The sequence below is a fragment of the Vulpes vulpes genome, chromosome X (genome assembly GCF_048418805.1).
Source record: "Vulpes vulpes isolate BD-2025 chromosome X, VulVul3, whole genome shotgun sequence".
NCBI lineage: Eukaryota > Metazoa > Chordata > Mammalia > Carnivora > Canidae > Vulpes > Vulpes vulpes.
The window spans coordinates 115,389,120-115,401,292 of NC_132796.1; positions in this window are offsets into that span (position 1 = coordinate 115,389,120).

Genomic DNA, 12,173 nt, shown 5'->3' on the forward strand with positions numbered 1-12,173 from the left:
GACGTGGGATTGGATCGCGGATCTCCAGGATCGCGCCCTGGGCCAAAGGTAGGCGCCAAACCGCTGCGCCACCCAGGGATCCCTTGTAATTACATGATATTTATAATAAAACCTTTATTACAGAAAATCTAAAACACATACAATAGTAGAGAATATTATAACAAAACCAGTATACCTGATAGCCAGCAGTAATCCTCTTTAGTACATGGCCAGTCTGGTTCCAATATACCCTCACATTCCCCACATCTCTGCCAATGGAAGAAGGGATCCTCAGACACTCAGATCAGATGGATCTTCAGAGGAGGATCATCTGAGACACTATGCTTTTTCATATCAACTCATCAGTATTTCTATATGCATTTCCAAAAGACAAAGAATCTTGGTAAAACATAGATGCAACGCAATTATCATTTCTACAAATCTAAAGAAATGATTAGCATCAAATATCCAGGTACTTTTCACATTTAAGTTATCTGGAAATTTTTTTTATGTTTCTTTGAATCAGAAATATGGCCTATATTCTGTGATTTTTTTGGTTATATCCATTAAGTCTTTTTTAATCAATAGATTTCCCCCCACATCCCCCTTTTCTCCCCTTGCGGTTAGTGTTCTTGAGGGAAAAAAAGCAGGTCAAATTTTGTGACATTTCCCATAATCTGAATTATGTTGAACAAAACAATTTGGTGTCCTTGAACATGTACTTTGGCCTTCTTTTTCTTTAAATTGATAGTCCCAGGTAGACACTTGATCAAATTTGTTTTTCTGCTGTATTTTATTTCTTAAAAAAAAACAAGATTGCTACATAGATAATGCTACGTACTTCCAGTATGAGGAACACAGTATCTATTGTCCTCTGTGCTGAAGTTGGCAGTCATTGATGATCATCACTTTTATTTGTGTGTTGGGGGTTGAAGAATGGGAATTTTCTGGTTCTCTCATTCGTTCTTAGCATATTAGCTGAAAAACTTCTATATGTAGAAAAATTTCTGCATCCAACATTTGGTTATCCTGAGAGGATCATGTATTTATTCTGTCTTTACATCATTTAAATATCTTCTGCATCTATATTTTGTACAGTTTTAACTGACTATTTACATTTGATTTTTCTCTTTAGTACCTGGTAATATTTGCAAGAAAAACATGTCTGTTTTATGAGTATTTTCAAAGAATTGCCATTTGTTTGTTGGTCTTACTGCTTTCTAATTTGTTATTTCTACACTTACCTTCATTATTCCTAACCTTTTACTCCTTTGGGTTCAATTCAATGTTCATTCTCTAGCTTCTTGAATTTCTTGGGTACTTTACTTCTTTTCTCTGATGCATCTATTTAAGACTATATATTTATTTTTTATTTCCATTTGGGCTCTACTACACATGTCATGCTATAAGCTTCATGCGCATTGTTTGAATTTTTAAAGATTCATTTATTTTCTTGGAGGAGGTGTATCAGAATACAGCATGCTAACCTTACTTTGTGGGTGGCAGGGAATTAAGTAGCAGAGTGCCAGGATCACAGCTGGCCCCCCATCCATCCTTCTTCTTAATAGTGTAGTTTGGAGCTATTTTCTCATGAACTGCCTGTTTGCTCACCTTCCTCTCCGGGTGTTAGGAAGGGTTAAAAGTGTTTAGTAAGACATGTACTTATCAGTACTCAGAAGGGGGCCATTTAAACTCCCATATGAGAACGATACTTTGCTCATTTGGAGACCAAAATATTTCACAAGAACCATATTTGTTTTATGTGTGTGTTCCCTCTTGCCTCTCACAGGGTAAGCTCCATCCAGTGGCAGCTCTACATCATGGCCCCAAACCCAGGAAACCAGGAAGTCTTGATGAGGAACTGGAAACACCGGCTGCATTTCCCTATTGGATGGCATGAATCCTCTAACCGATGGTCATGTACATGATTACAGTTTCCATATGGATCTCACTTATAGGCTTATTATTATTATTATTATTATTATTATTATTATTATTTGTTTGGGTATCACCTTGACTAGCTTGATTTCTCTATCACGAGAATGGTGGAGTTGCTAACCTAACACAAATTCTTAGCTTTTGAATTAAGTAAAATGAAGTAACTTACTGCGTCTTGCCTCACATGCTCACTTCCCAATAACAGTGATAGGAAAGTGAAACCCAGAATTCGGGCTGTGCAGGCACTTGTTTCTTGGTCCTGGCATTGCATGAATATACCAGCAGGAGAGGGGCCACAATGTTCCCCCAATTAGAAATAGAGTTAAAAGTCTCTGTCTCTAGGGCAGCCCGGTTGGCTCAGCGGTTTAGCGCTGCCTTAAGCCCAGGGTAAACTCCTGGAGACCTGGGATTGAGTCCGACGTCGGGCTCTCTGCATGGAGCCTGCTTCTCCCTCTGCCTGTGTCTCTGCCTCTCTCTCTCTCTCTTTCTCTCTGTGTCTGTCATAAATAAATAAAATCTTAAAAAAGAAGTCTCTGTCTCTTGACTGTACCAGGGGATACTGTAGGCAAAGGCTTAATTTTCTACTTCTGGAGCCCATTGGAATATTGTAACCTCCCCCTCCAAACCTAATTTGATTTCCTATTGTGCCATTTCTTACTAAATTGGTCATTTTTTCCTAAACGATAGAGATGTCCTTCCAGCACTTCGAGGACATTGGCTCAGCTTGCTAAGTCCACAAGGACTCCTCTCTTGCCATCATTTTATTCTTTCACAGCATTTTACTGACTTTTTAATGTAACACATAGACTAAAATGGCTCTGTCTACTGTTGGGTGTATTAAGATTAGGCACCTCTCCTAAAGTAGTTTAGAGACATGTACTTGTTACTAATCCTGTGTTTATGGGTGTGTAGATATGTTGTTCGTATTAGAGGCCAGATAAAATTGGTCCAACAAAGTTGTGTGTTTTGATTTAGATGATGTTATTTAGCAAACATTTTCTGATTTCCTACTGAGTTCCCAAGGCCCATACTGGGCCCAGGAATACAGAGTGTGATATTTGACCCTTGCTCCAACTAGTTCACAATTCTGGTGGCAGGGTTGCTACAAATCTTTTTTTCCAAAGTCCTACTGAGATTGATTCTAACCATTTCTGCTTGATTTTTTTTACATATTTTATTTATTTATTTATTCATGAGAGACACAGAGAGAGATGCAGACACACTGGCAGAGGGATAAGCAGGCTCCCTGCAGGAAGCCCGATATGGGACTCGATCCCAGGACCCCGGGATCATGACCTGAGCCAAAGGCAGACGCTCAACCACTGAGCCATTTAGGTGTCCCTCTCCTTTATTTTTGACGTTCCAGTGGTTCTAAAGATATCCTTCTTTGAAAAATGTAAAACTATGAAATCAGTTAGTGAATAGCTATGGTACTAGTCAGGTTATGCAATTTCATTGAGGATAAGTTTGGGTAGTTTCTGATATTTGAGGAATTCTATAGTTTCATTTAAGTTCTTGACCGTCTGTACATAGATTTGTTCTTTGTATTTTTCTTTTTATTCTCTAATGTCTAATGTGGGGCTTGTGGGCTTGCAGTGAAACCCACTTTAATTTCTGATATTTATAATGTACATCTTCTCAACTTTTTACTTTGTCTGTCTGGCTAGAGTTTTAAAATTTATGGGAAGCGTCAAATCAGTGTTACAAGGGGAAATTATAGCATTTAATACTTAGATTAAGAGAGATCTCAAATCATGACTCCTGCCTTGCTTCACTCACCCTCTGATAGGGTGGTATAGGCACATAACGTAATTTCTCTCTGCTTCCAGAAGTGCTAGAGCACATGGACAACAAAAATTTCTTTTTATTGGAGTTCAATTGGCCAACATATACCATAACACCCAGTGTTCATCCCATCAAGTTCCACCCTCAGTGACCATCACCCAGTCACCCGATCCCCCTGCCAAACTCCCTTTCCACCACCCCTTGTTCATTTCCCAGTTAGGTGTCTCTCATCTTCTGTCACCCTCACTGATATTTCCCACTCATTTTCTCTACTTTCCCCTTTATTCCCTTTCACTATTTTTTATATTCCCCAAATGAATGAGACCATATAATGTTTCTCCTTCTCCGATTGACTTATTTCACTCAGCATGATACCCTCCAGTTCCATCCACGTTGAAGCAAATGGTGGGTATTCATCGTTTCTAGTGGCTGAGTAATATTCCATTGTATACATAGACCACAGCTTCTTTATCCATTCATCTTTTGATGGACACCGAGGCTCCTTCCACAGTTTGGCTATTGTGGACATTGCTGCTGTAAACATTGGGGTGCAGGTGTCCCAGTGTTTCACTACATCTGTATCTTTGGGATAAATCCCCAGCAGTGCCATTGTTGGGTCGTAAGGCAGTTGTATTTCTAACTCTTTGAGGAACCTCCACACAGTTTTCCAGAGTGGATGTACTAGTTCACATTCCACCAACAGGGCAAGAGGGTTCGCTGTTTTCCACATGCTCTCCAAAATTTGTTGTTTCCTGTCTTGTTAATTTTCACCAATCTCACTGGTGTGGGGTGGTATCTCATTGTGGTTTCAATTTGTATTTCCCTGATGGAAATGGATGCGGAGTATTTTCTCTTGTGTTTGTTGGCAATGTGTATGTCTTCTTGGTGGAATTTCTGTTCATGTCTTTTGCTCTTTTGATGATTGGATTGTTTGTTTCCTTGCTGTTGAGTTTACTAAGTTCTTTTTCGATCTTGGATACTAGTCCTTTATCTGATATGTTATTTGGAAATATCTTCTCCCATTCTGTAGGTTGTCTTTTAGTTTTGTTGACCATTTCGTTTGCTGTGCAGAAGCTTTTTATCTTGATTAGGTCCCAATAATTCATTTCTGCTTTTGTATCCATTGCCTTCATAGATGTATCTTGCAAGAAGTTGCTGTGGCCAAGTTCAAAAGTGGTGTTGTCTCTGTTTTCCTCTAGGATTTTGATGAATTCTTGTCTCACATTTAGATCTTTCATCCGTTTTGAGTTTATCTTTGTGTATGGTGTAAGAGAATGGTCTTGTTTCATTCTTCTGCATGTGGCTGTCTAATTTTCCCAGCACCATTTATTGAAGAGACTGTCCTTTTTCCAGTGGAGAGTCTTTCCAGCTTTGTCCAATATTAGTTGACCCGAGAGTCGAGAGCCCATTTCCAGGTTCTCTGTTTTGTTCCATTGATCTATGTGTCTCTTTTTGAGCCAGAACCACACTGTCTTGATGATCACAGCTTTGTAGTACAACCTGAAGTCTGGCATTGTGATGCCCCCAGCTCTTTTCTTTTTTAATACCCTTGGCTATTCAGGGTCCTTTCTGATTCCACACAAATTTTAAGATGATTTGTTCCAACTCTAAAGAATGTCCATGGCATTTTGATAGGGATTGCATTAAATGTGTAAATTGCCCTGGGTAGCATTGACATTTTCACAATATGAATTCTTCCAATCCATGAGCATGGAATATTTTTCCTTCTCTTTGAGTCTTCCTCAATGTATTTGAGAAGTGTTCTGTAGTCTGTAGGGTATAGATCCTTTACATCTTTTGTTAGGTGTATTCCTAGGTATCTTATGCTTTTGGGTGCAATTGGAAATGGGATTATCTCCTTAATTTCTCTTTCTTCAGTCTCATCATTAGCGTATAGAAATGCCACTGATTTCTGGGCATTGATTTTGTATCCTACCACACTGCCAAATTGCCATATGAGTTCTAGCAATCTTGGTGGGGAGAGTCTTTTGGGTTTTCTACGTACAGTATCATGTCACCTGAGAAGAGGGAGAGTTTGACTTCTTTTTTGCCCATTTGAATGCCACTTATTTCTTTTGTTGCCTGATTGCTGAGGCTAGGACTTCTAGTACTACGTTGAATAGCAGTGGTGAGAGTCATGTTCCTGATCTTAGGGGAAAGGGTCCCAGTGTTTCCCCCATTGAGAATGATATTTGTTGTGGTCTTTTCATAGATGGCTTTTATGTTGCTGAGGAATGTTCCCTCTATCCCTACACTCTGAAGAGTTTTGATCAAGAATGGATGCTGTATTTGTCAACTGCTTTCTCTGCATCTATTGAAAGGATCATATGGTTCTTGTTTTTTCTCTTATTGAAATGATCTATCACACTGATTGCTTTACAAGTGCCAAAACACCCTTGCATCCCAGGGATAAATCCCACTTGGTCACGGAGAATAAATCTTAATGTACGGTTGTATCCTACTGTTGAGAATATTTGCCTCAATGTTAATCAGGGAAATTGGTCTATAATTCTCCTTTTTGGTGGGGTCTTTTTCTGGTTTAGGAATAAATTTGATCCTGGCCTCATAAACGAGTTTGGAAGTACTCCATCTCTATCTTTCGGAACAGCTTTAGTAGAATAGGTATTCTCTCTTCTTTAAACGTTTGAATGAATTCCCCTGAGAAGCCATCTGGCCCTGGACTTTTGTGTCTTGGGAGGTTTTTGATGACTGCTTCAATTTCCTTGCTGGTTATCGGCCTATTCAGGTTTTATATTTCTTCCTGTTCCAGTTTTGGTAGTTTGTGGTTTCCAGAAATGCATCCATTTCATCTAGATTGCCTAATTTATTGGCGTCACAAAATACGTTTTTAAAATCATTTGTATTTCCTTGGTATTGGTGGTGATCTCTCATTTTTCATTCGTGATTTTATTAATTTTAGAAAGCTTTTGTTTTTAATAAGGGTGGCTTCTGGTTTACCTATCTTATTAATTCTTTCAAAGAACCCACTCCTGGTTTGGTTGATCTGTTACACAGTTCTTCTGGTCTCTATTTCATTGAGTTCTGCTCGAATCTTCATTAATTGTCTTCTTCTGCTGGGTGAACGTTTCATTTGCCATTCCTTCTCCAGCTCCTTTAGTTGCAAGTTTAGCTTTGGTATTTAAGTCCTTTCCAGTTTTTGGATGGATGCTTGTATTGTGATGAATTTCCCCCTCATGACTGCTTTTGGTGTATCCCAAAGATTTTGAACGGTTGTATCTTCATTCTCATGAGTTTCCATGAATCTATTTAATTCTTTTCTAATTTCCTGGTTGACCATTTCATCCTTTAGCAGGATTGTCCTTAACCTCCACGTGTTTGAAATCCTTCCAAAATTCTTCTTGTGGTTGAGTTCTAGTTTCAAAGCATTATGGTCTGAAAATATGCAGGGGACGATCCCAATCTTTTTGTATCTGTTAAAACCTGATTTGTGACCCAGTATGTGCTCTATTCTGGAGAAACTTCCATGTGCTCCTCAGAAGAAGAATGTGTATTCAGTTGCATTTAGATGTAAATTTCTGGAAATATCTGTGATATCCACCTAGTCCAGTGTATCATTTAAAGCTCTTATTTCTTTGGAGATGTTGTGCTTAGAAGATCTATTGATTTTAGAAAGCACTCTGCTCATGTCTCCAAGTATAAGTGTATTATTATCTTGGTATGTTTTATTTTTTTTTTTTATTTTATTTTTATTTTTTTTAATTTTATTTATTTATGATAGTCATACAGAGAGAAAGAGAGAGGCAGAGACACAGGCAGAGGGAGAAGCAGGCTCCATGCGCCGGGAGCCCGACGTGGGATTGGATCCCGGGTCTCCAGGATCGCGCCCTGGGCCAAAGGCAGGCGCCAAACCGCTGCGCCACCCAGGGATCCCTCTTGGTATGTTTTAACCTTGGTTCTTAATTGAATCTTGTCTCACAGATCTTTCATCCATTTTGAGTTTATCTTTGTGTATGGTGAAAGAGAGTGGTCTAGTTTCATTCTTCTGCATGTGGATGTCCAATTTTCCCAGCACCATTTATTGAAGAGACTGTCTTTCTTCCAGTGGATAGTCTTTCCTCCTTTATCGAATATTAGTTGACCATAAAGTTGAGGGTCCACTTCTGGATTCTCTATTTTGTTCCATTGATCTATGTGTCTGTTTTTGTGCCAGTACCACACTGTCTTGATGACCACAGCTTTGTAATACAACATGAAATCTGGCATTGTGATGCCCCCAGCTATGGTTTTCTTTTTTAACGTTCCCCTGGCTACTCGGGGACTTTTCTGATTCCACACAAATCTTAAAATAATTTGTTCTAACTCTCTGAAGAAAGTCCATGGTATTTTAATAGGGATTGCAATAAACGTGTAAATTGCTCTGGATAACATTGACATTTTCGCTATATTAATTCTGCCAATCCATGAGCATGAAATATTTTTCTGTCTCTTTGTATCTTCCTCAATTTCTTTCAGAAGTGTTCTACAGTTGTTAGGGTATAGATGCTTTACCTCTTTGGTTAGGTTTATTCCTAGGTATCTTATGCTTTTGGATGCAATTGTAAATGGGATTGACTCCTTAATTTCTCTTTCATCAGTCTCATTGTTAGTGAATAGAAATGCAACTGACTTCTGGGCATTGATTTTGTATCCTGCCACATTGCCAAATTGCTGTATGAGTTCTAGCAATCTTGGGGTGGAGGCTTTTGGGGTTTCTATGTAGAGTATCATGTCATCAGTGAGGAAGGAGAGTTTGACTTCTTCTTTGTCAATTTGAATGTCTTTAATGTCTTTTTGTTGTCTGATTGCTGAGGCTAGGACTTCCAATACTATGTTGAATACCAGTGGTGAGAGTGGACATCCCTGTCGTGTTCCTGACCTTAGGGGAAAGGCTCCCACTGCTTCCCCATTGAGAATGATATTTGCTGTGGGATTTTCGTAGATGGCTTTTAAGATGCTGAGGAATGTTCTCTCTATCCGTACACTCTGAAGAGTTTTGATCAAGAATGGATGCTGTATTTTGTCAAATGCTTTCTCTGCATCTATTGAGAGGATCATATGGTCCCTGGTTTTTCTCTTGCTTATATGATGAATCACACTGATTGTTTTACGGGTGTTGAACCAGCCTTATGTCCCAGGAATAAATCCTACTTGGTCACAGTGAATAATTTTCTTAATGTACCGTTGGATCTTATTGGCTAGTATCTTGTTGAGAATTTTTGCATCCATGTTCATCAGGGATATTGGTCTGTAATTCTCCTTTTTGGTGGGGTCTTTGTCTGGTTTTGGAATTAAGGTGATGCTGGCCTCATAGAACGAATTTGGAAGTACTCCATCTCTTTCTATCTTTCCAAACAGCTTTAGTAGAATAGGTATCGTTTCTTCTTTAAATGTTTGATAGAATTCCCCTGGGAACCCATCTGGCCCTGGACTTTTGTGTCTTGGGAGGTTTTTGAGGACTGCTTCAATTTCCTCCCTGGTTATTGGCCTGTTCAGGTTTTCTATTTCTTCCTGTTCCAGTTTTGGTAATTTGTGCCTTTCCAGAAATGCGTTGATTTTTTCTTGATTGCCTAATTTATTGGCGTATAGCTGTTCATAATATGTTTTTAAAATCGTTTGTATTTCCTTGGTGTTTGTAGTGATCTCTCCTTTCTCATTCATGATTTTATTAACTTGAGTCTTCTCTTTCTTCTTTTTAATAAAACTTGCTAATGGTTGATCTATCTTACTAATTCTTTCAAAGAACCAACTCCTGGTTTTGTTAATCTGTTTCACAGTTCTGGTCTCGATTTCGTTGAGTTCTGCTAGAATATCTATTAACTCTCTTCTTCTACTGGGTGTAGGATCTGTTTGCTGTTTTTTCTCTAGCTCCTTTAGGTGTAAGGTTAGCTTCTGTGTTTAAGCTCTTTCCATTTTTTCGATGGATGCTTGTATTGCGATGTATTTCCCCCTAAGGAATGCTTTTGCTGTATCCCAAAGATTTTGAATGGTTGTATCTTCATTCTCATTAGTTTCCATGAATGTTTTTAATTCTTCCTTAATTTCCTGGTTGACCCTTTCATCTTTTAGCAGGATGGTACTTAACCTCCACGTGTTTGAAGTCCTTCCAAACTCCTTGTTTTGATTTAGTTCTAATTTCAAGGGAGGGATTTTAATTTTGATTCCATACATTGAAGGGAACTTCCACCAAATCACTAGGTGACAACTAAGGAAAGCTGGTTCATTGAAAAGATCAAAAATATTGACAAACATTTGGTAAGACAGAGAGAAAAAGGAAGACTCAACTACTGAAATAAAAAATAGAGTCGGGGTAGTATTAGAGATCTTTTCTTTAAAGAAGATTTTATTTATTTATTTATTTATTTATTTATTTATTTATTTATTTATTTTTGAGAAAGGCAGAGACATAGGCAGAGGGAGAAGACAGCTCCCTGCGGGGAGCCTGATGTGGGACAGAAACCCAGGACCCCTGGATCACGCCCTGAACCAAAGGCAGATGCTGAAGCCCTGTGCCACCCAGGAACCTCAGTATTATAGTTCTTAAGGAAACAAAAAGGATTGTAAGAGAGTACTCTGAACAATTATACTCCAGGAAATTATATAACCTAAATGAACTGGATACATTTTAAAAAACATAAACAACCAAAAGTAACTCAAAAAGAGAAGCAAATTCAAACAGATCTAACAGGTAAGGAGAATGAATCTGCATTTAGAAATCTAGCCAATCTGTGGAAGGAGCCTTGGTGTCCATGGAAAGATGAATGGATAAATTAGATGTGGTTTATGTATACAATGGAATATTACTCAGCCATTAGAAACGACAAATACCCACCACTTGCTTCAATGTGGATAGAACTGAGGGTATTATGCTGAGTGATATAAGTCAATCGGAGAAGGACAAACATTTTATCGTCTCATTCATTTGGGGAATATAAATAATAGTGAACGGGAATAGAAGGGAAGGAGAAGAAATGGGGAGGAAATATCAGAAAGGGAGAGAGAACATGAAGATTCCTAACTCTGGGAAACGAACTAGGGCTGGTGGAAGGGGAGGACGGTGGGGGGTGGGGGTGAATGGGTGACGGGCACTGAGGGGGGCACTTGACGGAATGAGCACTGGGTGTTACTCTGTATGTTGGCAAATTGAACACCAATAAAAAATAAATTTATTATTGAAAAAAAAAGAATTCTTTGCCTAACCCATATTCAAACAAAACAAAACAAAACAAAACAAAACAAAAAACAAAAATCTCACAAGAATGAACATCACAAGACCAGGTGACTTCACTCATGAATTCCACGAATACTTGAAAGAAGAACTATACAAATTCTCAATTTCTTCCCACACTATGGAAGAGGAGGGAATACTTCCTATCTCGTTCTGTGAGGTCAGTAGTACTGCGGAAGTAAAGCCTGACAAAGATATTTAAAAAGAAAAAAGTAAACTAAATTTCTTTCATGAAAAAAAAAAACATTCAAGAAACTAGAATGTAAAGTGTGTTATCGAGGGAAAAAGGACTCATGGCTACTGCAGCCTGGTGGAGTTTGAAACTCTATGGCACTCTCGATATGTGTGTATTGTGGGGGGCTTGAACATATGCTTGGATTCTGGAAACAATGGAAGCATCCTCTATTTCAAGAAAACAAGCAATGGCTATTTTTGTGTTCCTTTTCAGCTTTGGTTGTCAGTTTCACTCTCAAACTACCAGACACATCCCACACACAGCCAGCCAGCCACAGACATGTGAAAACTCTTCTTACCATCTCCTGCTGGGTTCAGGAAGAACTTTATGGAATGAATGCTCTCTTCTCTTACCCAGAGAGGCACTCGCTTTGGAATGCTTCATTCTTCCCTTTCTGCCTGTCTCTTCCCAGGCCAGTTTCATTAGTGTTATTGAACCTAAAATTAGTCTCAAGTATACGTAGGTATGCTAGATGGTTGTGAATAATAGTTACTGAAAAGTGTTGGCGTAAAGCTTCATGATGCCATGTTAGGCAATAATATTTTAGATATGACACAGTCTCGAGCTACTTGAGCTACCATAACAAAACACTATAGACTGGGTGGCTTACAAAACAGTAATTTGTTTCTCAAGTTTCTGGAGACTGGAAGTCCAAGACCAAGGTCTGGCAGGATTGAAATTCCAGTCAGAATCCCTCTCTTGTCTTGCAGATGGGCACTTTCGTTCTGCATCCTTCTATGTCCTTTTGTCTGTGCTCACAAACAGAAATATAGTATAAGCACACTAATCCCATCATGGGGATCCCACCACCATAAACTCGTCTAATTCTATCTCCCAAAGGCCTATGTCCAAATACCATCACATGGGGGGCTTTAACCTGAATTTGGGGGTAGGGACACAGATCAGTCCATAGCAGATACCAACACCCAAATGACAAAAATATAGATAAATTAAATTTCATTAAAGTTAAAGATGCTTGTGCTTCAAAGGACATAATTTAAAATATACCAC